Source organism: Pithys albifrons, chromosome 21 (genome assembly GCF_047495875.1).
Source record: "Pithys albifrons albifrons isolate INPA30051 chromosome 21, PitAlb_v1, whole genome shotgun sequence".
NCBI lineage: Eukaryota > Metazoa > Chordata > Aves > Passeriformes > Thamnophilidae > Pithys > Pithys albifrons.
The window spans coordinates 11,059,982-11,078,931 of NC_092478.1; positions in this window are offsets into that span (position 1 = coordinate 11,059,982).

Here is an 18,950-nt window from a genome sequence, read left to right on the forward strand (position 1 = left end):
TGAACTCATCCACCACTCAGACTGCGTTGGTCTGACACACAGACTAAGCTGTTGCCAGAAATACCCATCTTGGAGCTTGAAAAATGTGTTTCTCCCAGCAATATCAGTCTAATAAAATACACTTCTCCCTACCACCCCAGTCTCTTTCATATCCTCTGACAATACTCCTAACATGACTATTGTGATGCTGTGCGAGTCTTCACAGCTTCCAGCTACATTTTTGTTACAATTCAGTTGGATAAGCACAGAAGAAAACAAATACTTTTATTATTTGCAGAATCTTGTCCCTCAGCTTTATAAGGTTAAGATTTATAATGCACACATTTATTTTATGCAGCTTCTAAGTGACTAATCTAATGTGTCCTCCATTTAGAGAGCTCATAGCATTTTGCAAAGATGTATTGGATTCATCCACTGGTGATTTGTGCTGGAGTGGGACACACTCCTTCATTCATGCCATCACAATGCTTTGGGAATTGTGCTGGGGTTCTGACCAAACTCCAGCACAGATACAATTCCAATAAAGACTTCTTATTTTGAAGATCCAGATTTACTAACCAGCAGCCTGATTTTTGGTAGAGCCAAAAATCCAGCAGCCTTTGGACTCTCCCCTGTTATTTCCACAAACAATCCATGTGCATGACTTCATTCAAAAATGAATGACAGACAAGAAATATGACACCTAACTCCACCTGTTCCTACTAATTGCTTATAATCTTAACAGAGAATACATAAAGAGATTGAGAACACCAAGAACCTGGGAACTGCACTCACAGGCTGAGCATCAGGTGTCTGCAGTGAAAGCCATGAGTTGTGGGATGACAACACCCCCCATCAGGAGCTTGCTTAGGAACATGCAGTTTGACAGAATGAACAAAGGACAACCAGAGAGGCAGCCAAGCAATGGTGGGACTCTTTGGCCAAATTGCTTGATATCCCCTGGGTGCCTCCTGTCAGATTTGGCTCTTGATCCCTTGGACAAAGCCTTCTTCATATGACATAGGTAAAAGGCCTCAGGTCACAGTGCAGCCATGATTCCCTACAGCCTATCAGAGCCCCCAACCCCCTCCCCCCCCCTCCCCAAGTCTCTTTTAAAACTAAACACTTTCCCACTTTCTACTTCTATAAAGTGCCTTAACTTTTTAAATTGTGTTTCTTTCTTGCTAGTTCAACAGTGAATTGGTATGTAAACCTCTTATACTGATCTGAATGTTGAAGTATTTCTCAGTACTCTGTCCATTTTTGCCTTCTTGTTGGTCCTTGTTTTCAGTTCTTATTAAAGAATTTCCAGACCAAGGACTGTTCATTTCCTGTTCTTTGTTGTGATGGTATTTTCCAGCTCTGTAATTTCTATTCTTCTGCATTTCCATAACATCCAGTGCAGAGAGTTTTCAGTAATGAGTTTGAATGCTTTTCATCACTGACAGCTTTGTTTCCCCTGTTTCTGTTTTCCCTCCTTTATGCTGGAGCAAAGGAGGAAACCTCTAATGTGCTGTGCATCAGCCCATTGATTAAGTGAAGAACTTTTCCACGCAGTAATTATTGTTGCCTAAGCAATACCCAAGCACAGCAAATCATTTTTATTTCTATATGCTCTGTAACTCAGAAAAAGAAGCCCTAGTCATTGTTAGACAATAAATGAATTGCTAGAAAAATCCCAGGTTGTGCACAGATCATTTATAACCTCACCAGCCCAGTGTTTGCAGAGGGTTTTGCCCACTAAACATCTCATAAATCACTGACTTGCTTTAAAAAGATAACAATAATTTGAAAGAGGTAAGTGGGATTGGTCTGGATCATTATGTTCTCCCTTTAAGGCAGGGAGTTTAAAGTTTTAATTTTCCTTCATCAATCTAAGTCATCACCCAAGGCTGGAGTGTGATGTTTGACGTCCACTACTGGAAACCTTAGTAAGATAGACCTGACAACCCTCCACAGAGGCCTTAATTGATGCTACTGCACTTGTTCAGGAAGTTTTGTCATAAGGTGACTGCCTGTGGGCAGAGTTTTTTGACTCTGCACCAAGCCCCTGTGGGACTGAAACCTAAAGTCACCAGCAGCAGAGCCTGCTGTCTGTCTTCTTGTCACGGATTTACAAGAGAAGGGAGCAGGAAGATGTCACTTTTGTGATCAGGACCTCCCATACAAATCTGTGTGTTCAGGCATTATATAGCACAGCCATAATGACTTCAGGATGGGTTTGGTATCATGAAATTCACTCCATATGATGTGCAGAGTTGATTTGTGCAGGGAATATATCTGGGGTATCAACACATCTGGCAGCCCAAGCTATCCCTTGAAACTGGCTCAATGACATTCAGAAGCTGAAATAATTGTTCTATATCTTTCAAATCTAGGCAGACAGAGAAAGTAGAGCCCCATAAACTCAGCTATAAATATTGAGGGTGGGAGGGTTCCTCCTCCATAACAGCCACTAAAGCTACACTGACCCTCCCACTGTGTGACATGTCGGGGGAGAGGTGGTGTGGGGTGGGGGAGGGAGGGATATATCTGTCTCCCCATCAGTTCAGGATTGGATTCCCCCACTGCATCAGAATCCCTCTTTCTGTTAGTTCTTTCCATTGGTCTGGGGGCACAGTGAGATTTTCTGTTATATTTATGTCACAGAGGAGCTCAGGATCTCACCTGAGGTCCATGGTTGGTGCTCTCATGTGCCACCATTCCAACCACAACCACCATAACAGGAGCAAATGCAGCCCTGAGCTAAGAATTTTTCTTTCAGTTAATCTAGTGGGTTTTCTTTTTGCAAAAACTGCACATCCATTTAGTATTTTATCCAAATATGCTAATTATTTAAAATAATTGGCTGAATCATTTATATGACTAATTTTCGGCATGTGCATTGATTCTTTGGGGTTTTTTTTATTGTAGTCAGCTTGTTTGTAGCCAATTGTAATAATTCTTTGTAGTACTGTGAAGACCACAGGATCTTTCTGATAGGAGCTGTGCAGAAAATGAGGTACTGAATGTCCCCTATAGTCCATAACCTTATTGCAGAAATACAACAAAAATATGGAGACAAGCAGAGGACAGTCAACAGGAAAGCTTGAATGGCACAAGTGGGGGGAAATGTATTACAGAGCCAAATTTTCAACACCCTATTCAGAATTCAGTTACAGTTCAATAGGAGTATCACAGACTATTTAAATAAAATGTATTTCAATAAAAGGAAATTTAATCTACAGAAGTGATTTTAGAAGGTATGGATGTATTTCTCAGAAGGGTGTTTCTACCCTTAGAAACTGATGATCTGGGTTCTGTAAAATACAATACCAACCTATAATATTTTAAAAGAATATATAATATTTAGCTCTTTACCTAGATTTCCTTGTAAATTAAACTGAAGCCCTCAGCCATACTTTTTTGTTCTTTCCTCTTTAATTATACTGTGGTACTAATTATGTTATGGGCAGAAAGAGCCTATAGATTGCTGCAGCTTCAAAACTTAGCCACTGCTCCTTCTACTCTCTCATATCTTATGAATATGTTCATTCAGTCAATTAAAAAAATCAACAAAAAAGCAATATTCTGCCCAAGTTTTGTCCTTCTCTACAAGTTCTCTAACTCCCTGGTTCTCACCTTCTTGCTATCACTTCTGATTCCCAAAGTTTAATTCATGAACTACAGCACTTCTCTAGATTATAAATGGCACCTGCACTCTAAAAAGCTTGACTGTTTCCTGATTTTCATAATTGTTAGGATCTTTTCCTGTAGCCTTTACATGCATGAGTAGTCTACCTCTAGTGTAATCCCATCTGGAGAAATTTAACAGCAGCTGTCACTAGAGTAACCATGAATTTTTTCATTTGAGAAAATTATTGCAAAATTGGATTATCATAGAGAATATTTCAGTGAAAATACCAGTTGGGGTTTTTTTGGTTTTTTTTTTTTATTAAATATAAGCACAATAAAAGATGTTTCTCATATCAAATCATGCAATGTTAACTTACTGCTAATGCCACAAACATATACTCACTTTCTTCTCCGGGGACACCCCCTTGTTGTGGGGGAGAAGCTTGCGTGCCCTCATGAGGTTGAGAGCTGTGCTGGAGGTGGTTTGTGCCACCGGTAGGGTCTCCCATGCCAAACAGGTCTCAGCTGAAGGGTCAGACAAAGTGTGTCCATGGGCAGGATGGGCTCGCCAGCCCCATGGCAACCATCCTATGAGAAGGACAACTCCAACCCCAAACCCGGGCAGATGGAGCTCTCCTAGCCCTGTAAGGCCATCCATCTCAGAGAAGGATACTCTGACCAAACCTACGTCCTGAGGTATTCGCTGTCACCGTTCAAGCTCGCTGGGCCGTGGCAGATGAACCTCAGGAGTAAAGGGTGGGGCCAGTTCTGCGCACGCTGTGCCTCACCTAAAAAATCCATTGCACAGGCTCGAAGGGTTCACCCACATTGCAAAGTCCTGTAGCGACAGGTGAGGGTCGAAAACGGCAGGTGATAGGAAGCAGCTGGAAGCTGCAGACCCAACCCTGCATGCAGGCGGGTCAGGATATGGGTCATTGGAGACTTGACCCCGGAGATGACAGTCTTGTGGGGCAGCATCCTGAATGAACAAGCAGCCTTTTCTAGGGACAGCACTGCTTGCTCCACACAGAGTGGGGCCTAGCAAAGGTGGCCTAAACAAAGCTCATCTCCACACCCAGTTGGATAACCGCGGCCAATCGGCATCTTCCATGCGGTCAAAGAAAAACAAAGAGATTTCAAAGGCATACACCTGCCTGCAAAGGTGTGCTCAAACTAACACTCGCATGTTAGAACATCAGAACCATGCTTGATACTATGGACAGTGGGCATCCTGAGTGTTGTTCTGCTCTAATTGCCCACGAACTGTCACGACTCAACATTGACGTTGCTGTTCTCAGTGAAGTTCATCTTCATGAGGAAGGGGCAGCCTTAAAGAACATGGTGCTGGCTACACACTCTACTGGTCAGGCAAACCCATAACCAAAAGACACCTTTCAGGAGTTGGCTTCATGATTAAAAATTCCATCATCTCCAAACTTGAAAATCTGCCGACAGGTCACTCCGATCTCATTATGTCCTTACACCTCCCTCTACACAACAAGCAACATGTTGTTCTTTTTAGTGTCTATGCCCCAACTCTCCAAGCTGACCCAGCGGAAAAAGACAAATTCTACACAGACCTGCACCGCCTCACCCAAAAGGTTCCTGCAGATGATAAGATCATAATCCTTTGGTGACTTCAACACCAGAGTAGGTAAGAACTCTGAAGCCTGGAAAGGAGTCCTGGTCAAGAATGGCGTTGGGAACAGCAACGACAACGGACGCCTCCTGCTAGAGTTTTGTGCAGAACGGCAGCTCACCATCAGCAACACTTTCTTTCAACAGAAAGACAGCCTGAAGACAACCTGGATGCATCCTCGATCCAAGCACTGGCACCTCATTGACTATATCTTAGTGCAACAGAGAAATGTTGGTGATGTCCGTCATACCCGAGTGATGCCGAGTGCAGAATGTCAAACAGACACCGCCTTGTGCACTGCAAACTTAACCTCCACTTCAAGCCCAAACCTAAGAGAGGTGGCATTCCAAGGAGGAGGCTCCAAGTCAGCAATCTTCAAACAGCCACAGTGAGAGACAGCTTCCAGGGAAACCTTCAAACTAGACTTAAAGATAATCCCATAGATCCCTCTCCTGAAGCGCTTTGGCAACATATTGAAAGTTGCATCCTGCAGTCCTCTTAAGAGTCCTTAGGGTTCTCCTCCAAGAAAAACAAAGACTGGTTTGATGAAAACAATCAAGAGATCCAGGAATTGCTGAAGAATAAGAGAACTGCTCGCCAAGCACACCTTGCTCAGCCATCTTGCCGTATAAAAAAAGACACCTTGTGTCTTGCATGCAGTGAGCTGCAACAGAAACTTCGAGACATCCAGAACAAATGGTGGCTCAACCTAGCAGAAAAGACGCAACTACGTGCAGACTTGAGTGACCAAAGAGGATTCTATGAGGCCCTGAAAGCAGTGTACGGAACCACACACCAGGTTCAAAGCCCCCTATTCAGTGCAGATGGTCAAATGCTTCTAACAGATAAAACCTCCATCCTGAACCGATGGTCTGAGCACTTTCAGACTCTCTTCAGTGCCAACCGTGTAGTCCAAGGCTCAGCAATTCAGCTCATTACACAACAACCGGTGAAACATGAATTGGATGCAGCCCCTACTATGGGAGAGATACTCAAGGCCATACAACAGGTGAAAACTGGCAAGGCAGATGGGGTTGATGGAATTCCACCTGAAATCTGGCAGCATGGAGGTCAAGCACTCCATGCCAAATTCCACGAGCTTGTTATGCACTGCTGGGAACAAGGGGAACTACCACCAGATCTCCGTGATGCAGTCACCATCACCCTGTACAAGAAGAAAGGAGAAAAATCAGACTGCTCAAATTACCAAGGTATCACTTTGCTCTCCATTGCTGGTAAAATCCTTGCAAGAATACTTCTGAACAAATTAGTATCTGCTATCGCAGAAGATCTTCTACCTGAAAGCCAGTGTGGTTTCAGAGCCAATAGGAGCACCACAGACATGGTGTTTGTTCTCAGACAACTGCAAGAGAAGTGTAGGGAACAGAACAAAGGTCTCTATTTAACCTCACCAAAGCTTTCAACACTGTGAGCAGAAAAGTCCTGTGGCAGATCTTGGTACGTTTAGGATGTCCCCTCAAGTTCCTCTAAATGATCATCCTGCTACATGAGGATCAGCGTGGACAAGTCAGATATGGCGATGCACTCTCTGAGCCCTTTCCAATAACCAATGGTGTGAAACAAGGTTGTGTTCTTGCACCAACTCTATTCACAATCTTCTTCAGCATGATGCTCCAAAGAGCCACAGCAGAGCTCGATGAAGAAAACGGCATCTACATCCGATATGGTACCGATGGAAGCCTATTCAGCCTAAGGCGACTGAAGGCCCACACCAAGACCCTGAATCACCTTGTTCATGAGCTGCTTTTGCTGATGATGCCGCTCTCGTTGCTCACACAGAAGCAGCTCTGCAGCGCTTCACATCCTGCTTTGCAGAGGCTGCTGAGCTTTTTGGGCTGGATGTCAGTCTGAAGAAGAGAGAAGTTCTCTACCAACCTGCACCTCAAGAAGTCTTCCATCATCCTCACATCACCATAGGCAATTCAGAGCTTAAGTCAGTCCAGCAGTTCACCTGTCTGGGAAGGATCATTTCCTCAGACGGTAAGATTGACAAAGAGACAGACAACAGGCCAGCAGAGGCATACAGAGCCTTTGGAAAACTCCATGAAAGAGTCTCATCCAATAAGCACCTGAAGAAAAGGACAAAGATCAGTGTCTACAGAGCCATTGTACTGTCTACTCTTTTATATGGGTCTGAATCCTGGGTCATCTACTGCCACCACCTGTGGCTTCTCGAACGTTTCCATCAGCGCTGCCTCCGTTCAATCCTAAACATCCACTGGTCTGATTACGTGACTGATGTGTCTGTCCTGGAACAGGCAGGGGTCACCAGTATGGAGGCCATGCTGCTGAGAACACAGCTGGGCTGGGCAGGGCACGTCTCCAGGATGGAGGATCACCCACTGCCTCCCAAAGATTGTGCTCTATGGTGAACTCGCCACCGGCTGCCACAAGAGAGGAGCCCCAAAGAAGAGATACAAGGACTGGCTGAAACAACACCTCAGCCTTGGCCATATTGACTGCCACCAATGGTCCACTCTGGCCTCCAATCGGGATTCATGGTGACACACCATTCATAACACTGCTGCTTCCTTTGAGAACAGAGGAAGAGTCAGTCTAAGGAGAAAAGACAATGCAGAAAGAACCTTTCCTTGGCAATGTCACCCAGGGAGACGTTCCACTGTGCCTTTTGTGACCGGATTTGCCTATCCCGTATCGGCCTTTTTAGTCACCAGCAGCTTGCAGCAAGCGTGGGTAGTGCCCTTCTCAAATCTTCATTTGGGAAGCTGAGCCATGATGATGATGATGATGATGATACTCACTTTACATGTACTACATGAAGACCCTCTAAAGAGAGACAAAAAGGGATCTAACCAAATTTTTCAACTCATTAACTCACCATGGAGTCACCTTAAAGCATTGAATAACAGAACCCTTGCTATCATAGTTGCACCCATAAGTAGCTTAATAGGACATAAAATAGTCTGCTCAGGGTTTTTAGTTTAGTACTTTTTAATTGATTTTTTTAGAAGAAACTAAAACAACATTATGCATATAAAACAGTCTACATAAGTCCTTGATTTTGCACAGGCCCATCAAAAGTAACCTCCATTCATTTTGCACATGTCACCAATCCATATGATCTTTAAACTGTTATTCAGCAAGAAAATATCTAGCAAAAAGCTTTGAGAGAGTGATTCCTTAGAGAGTACCCAGTTTGTGCTGTGTTTTGCATACAGTCACACACATCTAATGGGAAACTGCTGACATCTTTTAAATGTCTGTGGCAAGCAGGACAATCTTTTTTGTGGTCGGGGGATATCTTGGTGTACGTGCACAGGATGCAGTTGGGCATTTATGAGCCTCAGGAGAAATCAAATTAGTCAAGCAACTTCAACAAGGCTGTCCACCTATATGGCAACCACGGCTGGAGCCTCACAGTACTCTATAGGCATTTCATTTCTTCAGGAGCTCTGTGTGACAGGGAAAAGCCATCAGAGTTGTCACTCTCCCCATTCCAAGTCCAGTATATCATCTTCTCACCACCAGCTCTCTCTCCCCCCTTGGCAGTCAGGTCCCCCTACTCCCACCCTGTGTGTTGACCACAAGGTTTCCTCTTACTCTGTCAAGACCAGCCTCCTCAGAGCTCATTCTCCCAAAGACACACAGTGGAAGAGCTGTGTTTTCCTCAGTTTGAATGAAAATGTTCTCATGTTTCTTTTTGCTTGATTTCTGCTTGCAAGGACAAACTGCTTAATTCACCTCAAAGCCATTAACTGCTTCCAATGTCCCTCACAGCATGAGCTTGGAGTGTTTCCATCTCCATTTGTCATGGTGCCCATGCTACATGGCTCTGAAGTCATTACACAGGGCAGCAGAGGCAGCTGCCTAGAGCACAAACTGATTAGTGGGCAACCAGAATATTTTTCTTCTGTTTTATCTCACCATGTTTTTAAATGTCTTGCCTAGAGCAAAAGGCCTAGAGTCACCAGCACTAGGAAGACCCATCACCACACTGGGATCTTCTCCATAAACCAGAGAATAAGGCAGGTTTCAGACATGTTTATAACAACCACAACAACACTGTTCCCCCTGTCCAACAGTGACCCCTTTGTGACATTGCTCAGTAACAAGCAAAGGCGTTGGGGGAGGTGGATTGTAATCATTAAATTGTAAATCCCTTTAAATGCAAAGATCAAAGGGAAAGTTTCAGTCCTATGACACATAATTAAAAATGCAGACGTGAACAGCTTTGATTCATGAATTCTTATGTACTTTTAAATTGTTGCCAAGGAGATCAGGGCATGAGAAAATTAAAAACCATTACGCTTCAAAAGGATAAATGATTTTCACAGCTTTCTAACATTATTTCATGTTGTGCAGATTTTTGTGTTTTTTAACATTTTCCCCACCCTGCCTGGACAGATTAGTTCTGAAAAATTTTTTCCAGAAAATGTTCAGAACTCCACGAGATTGAAAGGAGATTAGTGAACTTGTTGGTTGGAGAGTTCCCATTGGTACATAATGAGAAATGCTTGGGGCAGTTAAAGAGGAAACCCATCACACACATTTTACCCTTTTACCTGCATTTTAACTTAAAAACATATGAACTTTTAATTCATTATTCTTTTTTTAATTGAGCCAGTGTAATACAATATGGTACAGGCCATAAGCCAAATCTCCCTGAAGTTAAAGGAGATATTGCCAGGGCTGTAGTGGTTTCAATCTATTTGTTTAACATTTCTCACTTGTTAAAATCAAAGCACTTATCTGAAAGAAATGGCTGCTTCCTATTTCACAACTGAAAATTGAGACATACAAAGTGGAAATGATTCCTAACCATTGTACCATGGATGTCAGAGAAGGTCTGGTGCTGGCAAGCAACAGCAAATACTCCTGCTTCTGATCCATGGTGTCTCAGATTTTTCCTGTTCCAACATGTAACTTTAACACTACCACCTGGCACCTGAGACATCCTTTGAAGTGCTTTAGAATCACCCCAATCTTACCAGAGACAAACAGTTAATTCCCTAGACAGAAACATATTGTCGAAAGGCACCTGTGATGTCTGCAGGGAACTCATGGGCAGCAGTTTCATTCCTGGACTGAAATTGCATGTGAAAACAACAACAAACTCCTTAGCGCTGAACTCACATTGCTTCTTAGCCACTGGCAACATGGAGGGTGAGGATGATCAGGTGAGATCCTAAAACCTGTGCTGGACACAGCTGGACATGAGCTGGCCCCCTCGTCTCCTGGTCAGCTGATGGAATATAGGATGATTTATCTTGTCTGCAAGCACCTACATCTGTAACTTCAGATATCTCCATATCATGGAGATGATTTTGGTTTACATGTCTAAAGTCACCTGTGATGATTCCCACTCTCCAAAAGTTGTATATTTGGGATGAAGGTATAAATCCATCCCTTGAGCCACAGCAGCTCTAAATACACCAGTTATCCCATTCTGTTATCATGCTTTGGAATTTTGGGACTCCACTTTCAATAAAACAAGGTTCAGCTGAAATATCCCTGCATGGAGCTGACTTACTCCTCACTCTACTCTGGCACTGTTCAACTGCCAGTCAAGCAAACCTTCACAAAATTTCCCCTGAGGGGGAAAAGCCTGAGACAAGTAGCAGCAGACTAACAGAGCGTTGAAGAGTTCAGCAGCTATCTGATGGTGAAAAGAAAAACCTTTTGTATTTACTTCTGAACATGTGAGTCAGTCATTGTTTCTATTTCAGAGTGGGCTATGTCCAAAGAGTGTCTCCACAGTGGCAGCCACCTGAAATTCAGCATATGTGGCCACCCCAAAAATGCACTGATGCCTCCTTTGTTATTTACTGCATTCCCTGAGATAGCTCCAGGAACCAGAAGCCCCACACTAAGACATCTAATATATTACACTTTTTGTAATTTGTCATATCTAATGCCTGAATAGCAACTAACACAGCAAGAATGTATCTTTTTTTTCAGTTGGCTGTTGCTCAGGAACATGGTACTATTGTTCTTTGTTTACCATTATTGGATCAATAATGTTGCTACATAATTCTCATTCTCCTGATTTTAGTTCAAAGAAGATTTTATAATCTCAGTTTCTTTGTGACATGAACCATAACACTTAATCCACTTATGGCAAGGTTTAAATCAGTAACTTGCATTTGACTAAGGCAAAAGCATCTGATGTTGACTTGAGCACTTTAAGAAGTGGAGAAGCAGATAATTCTGTGATTTTTAAGAAAGTGTCTTATTTTTATGTGAATTTGGGCCTTCTCCCCTTACGTTGATGTCCCCATCAGCATTTTGCATGTAAAAGAACAAAACCTCTCTTCATGTTCCTGCTCCTGAATCGTCTTGTAAACCTCGTTCTTGAATGTTATCTTCTTCCCCACACCCTGCAGAATGATTGCCCTGTCTTAAGGGAGCAGGAGACCAGATCCTCTCCAGGGTTAAATGAGTTCCAATTGATTTCTGTCATCAATTTCCATCACCTGCTCAGCTTTAAACCTGGCAGGCCGACTGCTACTGGTAGTGAAGATGCTTTGAACTGGGAGATGCCCTCTTATTCAGGTGAATACTCTCCAGTTAAGGAGCTGATGGTGCTCCACACCAGGTAACAGAAACTGACCGTGGGGAACACACCACACACAATGTGGGGGTGAACCAAAATGCCTTGTACTGGAGGTGTTTTCTTTTTAAGATCAGGGCAGTCCTTCTTAAAGTGCTGTTTACAATGGTAACATGCAGCCTTCTTTTGCTGCAGTACTGCCAAGGATTCAGCTATTAGGGAGATATTGTGGTGGCAAGCCTTCGCCCAGTCCTCAGCCTGTTGTTTCCAGTGGCTTATGGATATTTTAGTCTTGGTAATGTCTGGTAAACCCAGTCCATGAGCAGTGCCATCTTGGACCGGATGTTTACAACTGACATTTTGGCCCTCCTGGAGGGAGATGCTGCCATTGCCAGAAGTGGTTGTAGTCCTGGGAGCTACCTAGTACTCCATCCTTCCGGAGAGGAGGGCAGGAAGTGGAAGTAGCCTGGTCACTACTGTGTTGTTTGTAGTCCCGGGAGTTATCAAGTACTCCGTCATTCCAGGGGAGGGGAGGGAGGGAGGGGGTGTGCCGGAAAGGGGAGGGGTGTGTGGGGCTTGGATTGGCCCCAGCTCAGGGTGGTGGCAGTGCCACAGGGAATGGGTCTCCCCTGCCTTCCCAGGGATGGGGTCTGCCGAGCTGCCATATGGATAGCCATGCGGCGCCCTCTTGCAAACCACCACCAGTACTGCTGTCTCGTATCCCACGGCAGGTCTCTGATACCACGGGACTTGGGTGGTATCCACCCATGGCGTGGGTGAGGGCGATTTGTTTTGCTGCACAACGCTGCCATTTTGTCTTTGTTGGTCGCAGTGGGAACTGCCACCTTGGCTTTGTTTGGGGAGATGGGGCACAAGTGGCAATGCCAAAAAGATGTTTTCTTGCACTTTTTCATGTCCTGACAGGGTTTCCATGCTATAACCACAACTAGCTGTCCCTTCTGGGTATTCATCCGCCAGAATGGTAAGAATAGCTCGCCAGGCAACCGTAGCCAGTGCTGCCTGTTGGTCAGTGTGCTGTGTGGCTTGCCACAGTTAAAAGCCAAGTTTATCACATTCAGAGTGGGTAATTTTTCACAGGATTACATAGTTGGTTTTTTTCCACCCACTTAACTAATGATATAAAAGAAGCTTTATCAAGAGGGTGGCCGCGGCAGTGGATTAAGTATTTAAGACTGCTGTACCCCTCCTGTTCCTTTTTTGTAGGTCGTGCACCCATCATGGGGCTTAGAATGGATTTCAGTGTGAAGGGGGAACACTGTTTTCCACGGTCATGGACCCACCTTTTTCCGTAGGTCACTGCTTCTTCGTACTTTTGCCTCTTGACCGTGGGGTAACTGTTGGACAGGGAGCCTCGCCACTTTGCCTCTCAAGCCCATGGGGTTTTGCGGAGTTTTCTTCACAGAAGAATTCTCTTTCCAGTCCCTTTTTCAGGATCCATTTAATGGAAACCAACCATGGGGAATGGCTTCTCAGAGAACACACCACACACAATGTGGGGGTGAAATCAAAAAGCCTTTATTCAATGGGAGAGCTGACTTTTAAGGGGTCATTTCAGGGAGAGCCTTAGAATGGGGTGAACCTTAGGAAGGATTGGGTAAAACATATGTCAGTAACAGCTACCAGCCAATGAGAGGGGATCTGAGGAACGGGCTCAAGAACTCGTGATAGTTCCACAGGCAGAGCAAACTGGATGACGGACAACCTGATGGACCAATAGAGACTCAGAATCAGGGCTGGATGGGCAAAAGAGACTGGCTCACTTCTGACTGTGTGGCACAGGGATGGGGCTCTGGGAAGGGCCGTTGTGGCTTGGATCTGCTGGCAGACTCTGGATGTCGCAGTCCCGGCGAGCCGTCCCTGCCACTGCCCATGCCATTCGCGCCACATGGTGCAGGTGCTGTAGCGCTCCCCAGTAGCAGCAGGGGAGCTACGGGGCTGTTGAGGGGAGGCAGATGCCTGTTGTGGCAGGGTCGGGAGTCAGGCGGTCCCACAGCAGGCGACATACCCAGGTGGGACCGATCCAGCCCTGGAGAGATGGCACCGGCACCTCCCAGTGAGGGAACTCAGGTTGTCAGGAGAAACCGTAGGGGGACGCATGGGGGGAGAAGGAACACGGGTGATACAGAAACCATGAGGGAGGGAAACCATGCAAAATCTTTCAACATTTAAACTTTGGGAGCTTCAAATTCAATTCCCACTGATTCTGTTGCTTCTCCATCCTCCTCCATCCATTGCCTAGAGCACTGTGCCCATTCTTCATATGACATTTGGTTCCCTACAACCAGCAAGTTTCCCTGACCCAGTTCAGGTCTCCTCCATAGCCCCTGGATCCATATACACTCAGTCTTTGGCCTAAAGGAATTCACTTAACACCAGACAAGCCATCTGATTTCATCACTCTTTCTTCAAGCTTTTGGTCAAGTATCTGAATTGTTCATCTCGACACTTCCTGTCTTCAAAAGAAACAAGGGAGAAGGCCATATTTACTACACCTCAGAGATGTCTCAGGCAACCTGAGAATCTCCCCTGCACTGATCCATTTGTCTCTCCTTCCTCTTAGACATAATGTACATGAGGGAGAAGGTCAACAGCAAAGATAACTCTGTGCCAGAGTACACAGATGAACTATGCAGCTGAGGCTGGGAAAAGAGTGAAGGGAGAGAGAGGGTCACAGCAATACCAATTCTCTCCAGCGTGGTATTCCTGCAATTCCAATTTCTGTTGATACCAGCTCTGAGCAGTAATGCACAAAAGGCATGTGTGCTGTTTGCATATTGGCTTGCAAAACCAGGGAAGACAGATTCTGATAAAAGAGAAGCAAGAACAGTTTTCTACATCATGAATATCTGCTCAGTAACCATGCCAAATATTGAACTATTCTCTTTCATCCCTGTGGCCAGCATCTGACTCTTACCAGGACTAATAGCAGGAACAGGCAAAAACAGCTGTTCTGATTTCCAGCATGCTTGAAGGCAGGGACAACAGAAAATCTCACAGCTGAACAAAATCCTTTGCTGTTTGATTTTGTTTGGTTTTGGGGGGGGTTTTTAAACACTCTTTCATGTCAGCAGCAAAACAGTGAACTGTCATTCAAACACTGAGGCCAGGGACTGGTGGTACTTTCTTGCTAAATTCACATTCATTCTGGTCCCAGTTATGATTACCTTTGTCATCATAAGTCCAAGCCCATTGCAAGTCTAGGAGAAGGAAAAGAACTAACCCAGTGAATTCTAATAGTGTTTATCATTAATAAATTTTATAAACTCCTTGCCTGTTTGCAACAGCTCTGATATAAACTGCCCTTAATTTGCTTTGTAGGACAAAGCAGTTCCTGACATTCTCAGCAGTTTATCAGCACACAGAGAAAGAGATTATTTTCAAATGGATAGGTAGCCAGATGGCAAATGTTCTCTTTTTTTTTCAAAGACACCTGCATATTTGAAGCAATTCTCTTCCTTAACACTCTCAGCCTCATCATGGCTGGGACCATTATGAAGAAGAAGATGAAGAGGAAATCCTCATCCAGAGATAAAAGATGACAACTGCCTTTTCTGCCCTTTGGAAATTATATTGAGAGTTGTGAATATCTCTTCTCAGCTACTAGAGTGGTTGGCAACTGAGTGCTGTCTATGTCACAAAAGAACTCCCAATCCACTCTACTGTGCACTTTTCAAAAGAAATCAGTGTTCTCCATGTTCTGCAGGTCTCCTTTACTGAACAGCTACTTAGCAATATCCTTCCTCTGCTCAGCTTGTCCTTGAGTTGGAGTGGCTGTTCTATACTAGGATAGAGAATATGTTACAGGCATGTTTTTCAGAAAGCCTGAGTTCATAGAAGTACAACCATATAGAAGCCCAAGAGATTTGCACTCACCTTCTGATAGTCACTGGCTGCCCAATGAGTGAAGCTGCCCCACCCCGAGGGCAGCGATGGGAATTATCAAACCTACAATAGCTGGGGGTGAGCAGTGCTGAGCAACAGCGAGGCATGATTACTAATAGCTTGCATGATTATTCCCAAACACATGGAATCTCATAATACTGCCTTCATCTGGCGTAACACTGCCTGAAAACATCGAGAGGAAAACACTGTTTTGCTTTAGTGTTTTACTGATAACTGGAAGGGGAGATACAGAGTATCTGCATTGCCCCGGCAGACAAACAAAACCCCCACATCCCACAGGTAATTACCATCTCCTAATTGGGTTTGAAAACAGGAGATTTGAGTGTGGATGCATGGAGTTTGCACCAAAATGAACAATTACTTGTCTGAGGGATTCGGTGGTTTCAAAACACAACAGGAATAGACTGAAACTGAGGCTGAATTGAGGCTTTAACCATGAGTTTGCTGGAAGCCCACACAGACCTCAGCTGCCAAGCTGCTGCTTTTACTAGCTGGACGTAGAATTCACACTCACCCCTATTGTCATCTTTGTCTGCCACTCTAGGCTCATTTCATCAGTTTAACTAATGGCAATTAATATGAATATTAAAATTGATAGCAAAATTAAGTACTTGGAAGACAGGCAGTGTTCCTGCATAACTCTGGCATGGCTAATTACTGTTGTACCAAAGCCACAGGCACCACCTGCCCAGGCCAGCCCTGACCCAGCCCCCGGCTCCTCTTCCCTCCTGTTATTCCACCCTGGCCCTGTGTCTGGGGGAAGATGCTCCACGTTCTCCAGGGCAGTTCACTCATCATACTCCTGTGCTGCAGCCACATTTGAGAACTTCTAAGGTGCTGTGACAAACTAGTCCCCTAGTTTGCTCTGGATGTGTTAAAAGATTTTATAGATCAAAAATAGGCGTGGGCTGGCTCAGTACCAGTATCAACCTCTTCAAAAAGTCAGGATTTCTGTCAGCAAACAGTCAAAGCCCTATACCTGACACAAGAGGAAAGGAAAACTGCTAAGACCTGCCCATGACCTTGACGTTTCATTTCAAAATACCTACTTTGCCAATCCAAATGCTTAATTATTCAGTTTGTATAGTATAGTGAAGGCACAAGCTGCATCCCAGAGTTAAAACACTATTACAAACAGGATTCTGATATCTTGCAGCCTTCACTCAGCAGCCCTTAAAGTGTTATTTGCACCAACAATATTGTGGCAACAGCCTCTTGCACTCCTCGTGTCCAAACTTTCCATCCATGACATGCAGTTTAAAACTCATCTAGTTTTAAATGAGCTGGCAGAACTAGAACTATCCTCTATATTTTCCTTTACCAAAGCACTAGACACATATTACAAACATCTTTTCAGCAAGGGACTATGCCTCTCTTTACTGATACTATAATCAACATAAATCTGCAAAACTCTTGCTGACATTGTTGATAGGGAACAAAACACAATGTTAAACACACTCAGCCCTCATTCCCCCAGTGCAGCTTATCTGGAGTTGCTTGGCAGAGAGGATGTTGTGATTTTATGCTGGTGTGTCCAATTTTATATTGATACCTGCTGTGTATGAGTGGAGCAATAACTGCGTTGTGCCCAAGAGCCATCCTTACTATGCACTACCTCTGCTGTAACTGCCTCCATCGTATACTTACAAATGGTTCCAAGCAGCGAAATAACATCTGTATTGATCTAAAGAACATTTTATTGATTAAAGACTGCAGAAGAAACCATATGAAATGCAGGCGCATTATTTAACAATGTCTTTCCAGGACCTGTGCTAGAAATACAGGAACATGAGGCTGTTAAATTTTTGATCAAATAGCTCCCACTGAGATTGCTGCAGTGATGCAAAGTCAGATCACTAAGCTGTGGGGTTCCTCACCACCCCATTCTCCTTCTAGTCATTTCTGTTGGGGGTAGGTAAAGACCTACAGATGAAAAATTATTCTGGATATTGAAACTGAAAGAGTAAGACAGCATGAAAATGCACCTCTGTACTTTCTGCAGCAAGTTGGTACACAGGTCTAGGGCAGGACTGATGGGATTGAGTAACACTTTGGGAAGGACAACTTGTACAGATCTCCCCAGACCTGCACACTAACAACTTTCAGTGTGTTTAACATCAAATTAAAAGGCTATTGTCTCATGTAGAAGGGCCATCCATCTTCAATGCTTTGTACTTAATCTTGCAGATAGAGGAAGGGAATTCAGAAGAGAGTGTTATGGGCTCACCCAGGTGGGCCTAAATTTGGGTTCTGAAGTTCAGACTAGGCCAAAGCTGTCAGCTGACTTGAGCTGGGCTGAGCTAACAGCTGACCTCTTCTAGCCAGTAAGTTTGTATTCCATACCACATTATGACATCATCTCCATGGAAGTAGGAACCAGTGTGGGAGTGGTTAAGGCAGTCACTTCTCAGCCTCCTCTTGGGAGGACGCACGATGCTGTCCCAGGGGGGATGGAGAGGACCAGGCCCACCACTGGCTCACAGGGTATCTCAGGAAAGTAAAATGTGTTGTTCTGGGTCTCTCCTTTCTGCCTGAGTTTGTCTCCCTGGGGAATAAGTCTTTTCTTAAGTAATATGTAGTTAAGACAGTAGAATCTGTGTGTTCGTTAAGAAGTGGGGACTTTGTTGTTGCAGACTTGTGTGAGTGTATATTTGTACTCTCTTCTAATTGTCTCTTTCTTTCTGTGAAAATTATATGTAGTTTTAGTATAAATGTGGTTTGTAGCTTTTTTTTTCTTTCCCCTCTTGTCTTCCCTTTCCTTGGCATTAGGAGAGAGGCTTTTCTCTCTGTGCTTGGGGGGGTTGGCAGTTGCTTTTCCCAAACCAAGACAAGAGCCCTAGGAATAATGGTACATGAGGGGCAATTATCAGTTTTAAAGAAACCCCAAGGCAAACACAGTCAAGTGTTTTAGGTATAGCACAGAGAAAGAGAAACTTGGTTACAGGTACAAGGGATCAGCACAAGGCTGCTCCTGGCAGCAGCTGACAATTTACTGTACCTTTTAGTCCACATTTTACATTCCTGTTTTTTCTCCTGAACAGAAATTCAGAAAACATCAACCAATATTTTCTGCCAGGAAATAGGAAATGTAAATAAAGCCCAACAGTCTCTTGGGAAATCCAAATTCAAAGGCTTTCAGACTCAATCCCCACACAGATCTGAACCTGTGGGAGCCTGTTCTTGTATGAGAAATCCAGCATCAATTGTTTTACCATTGAAGTTGCATTGTAAGGGGAAAGATAGCACACGAAGGTGATGAAA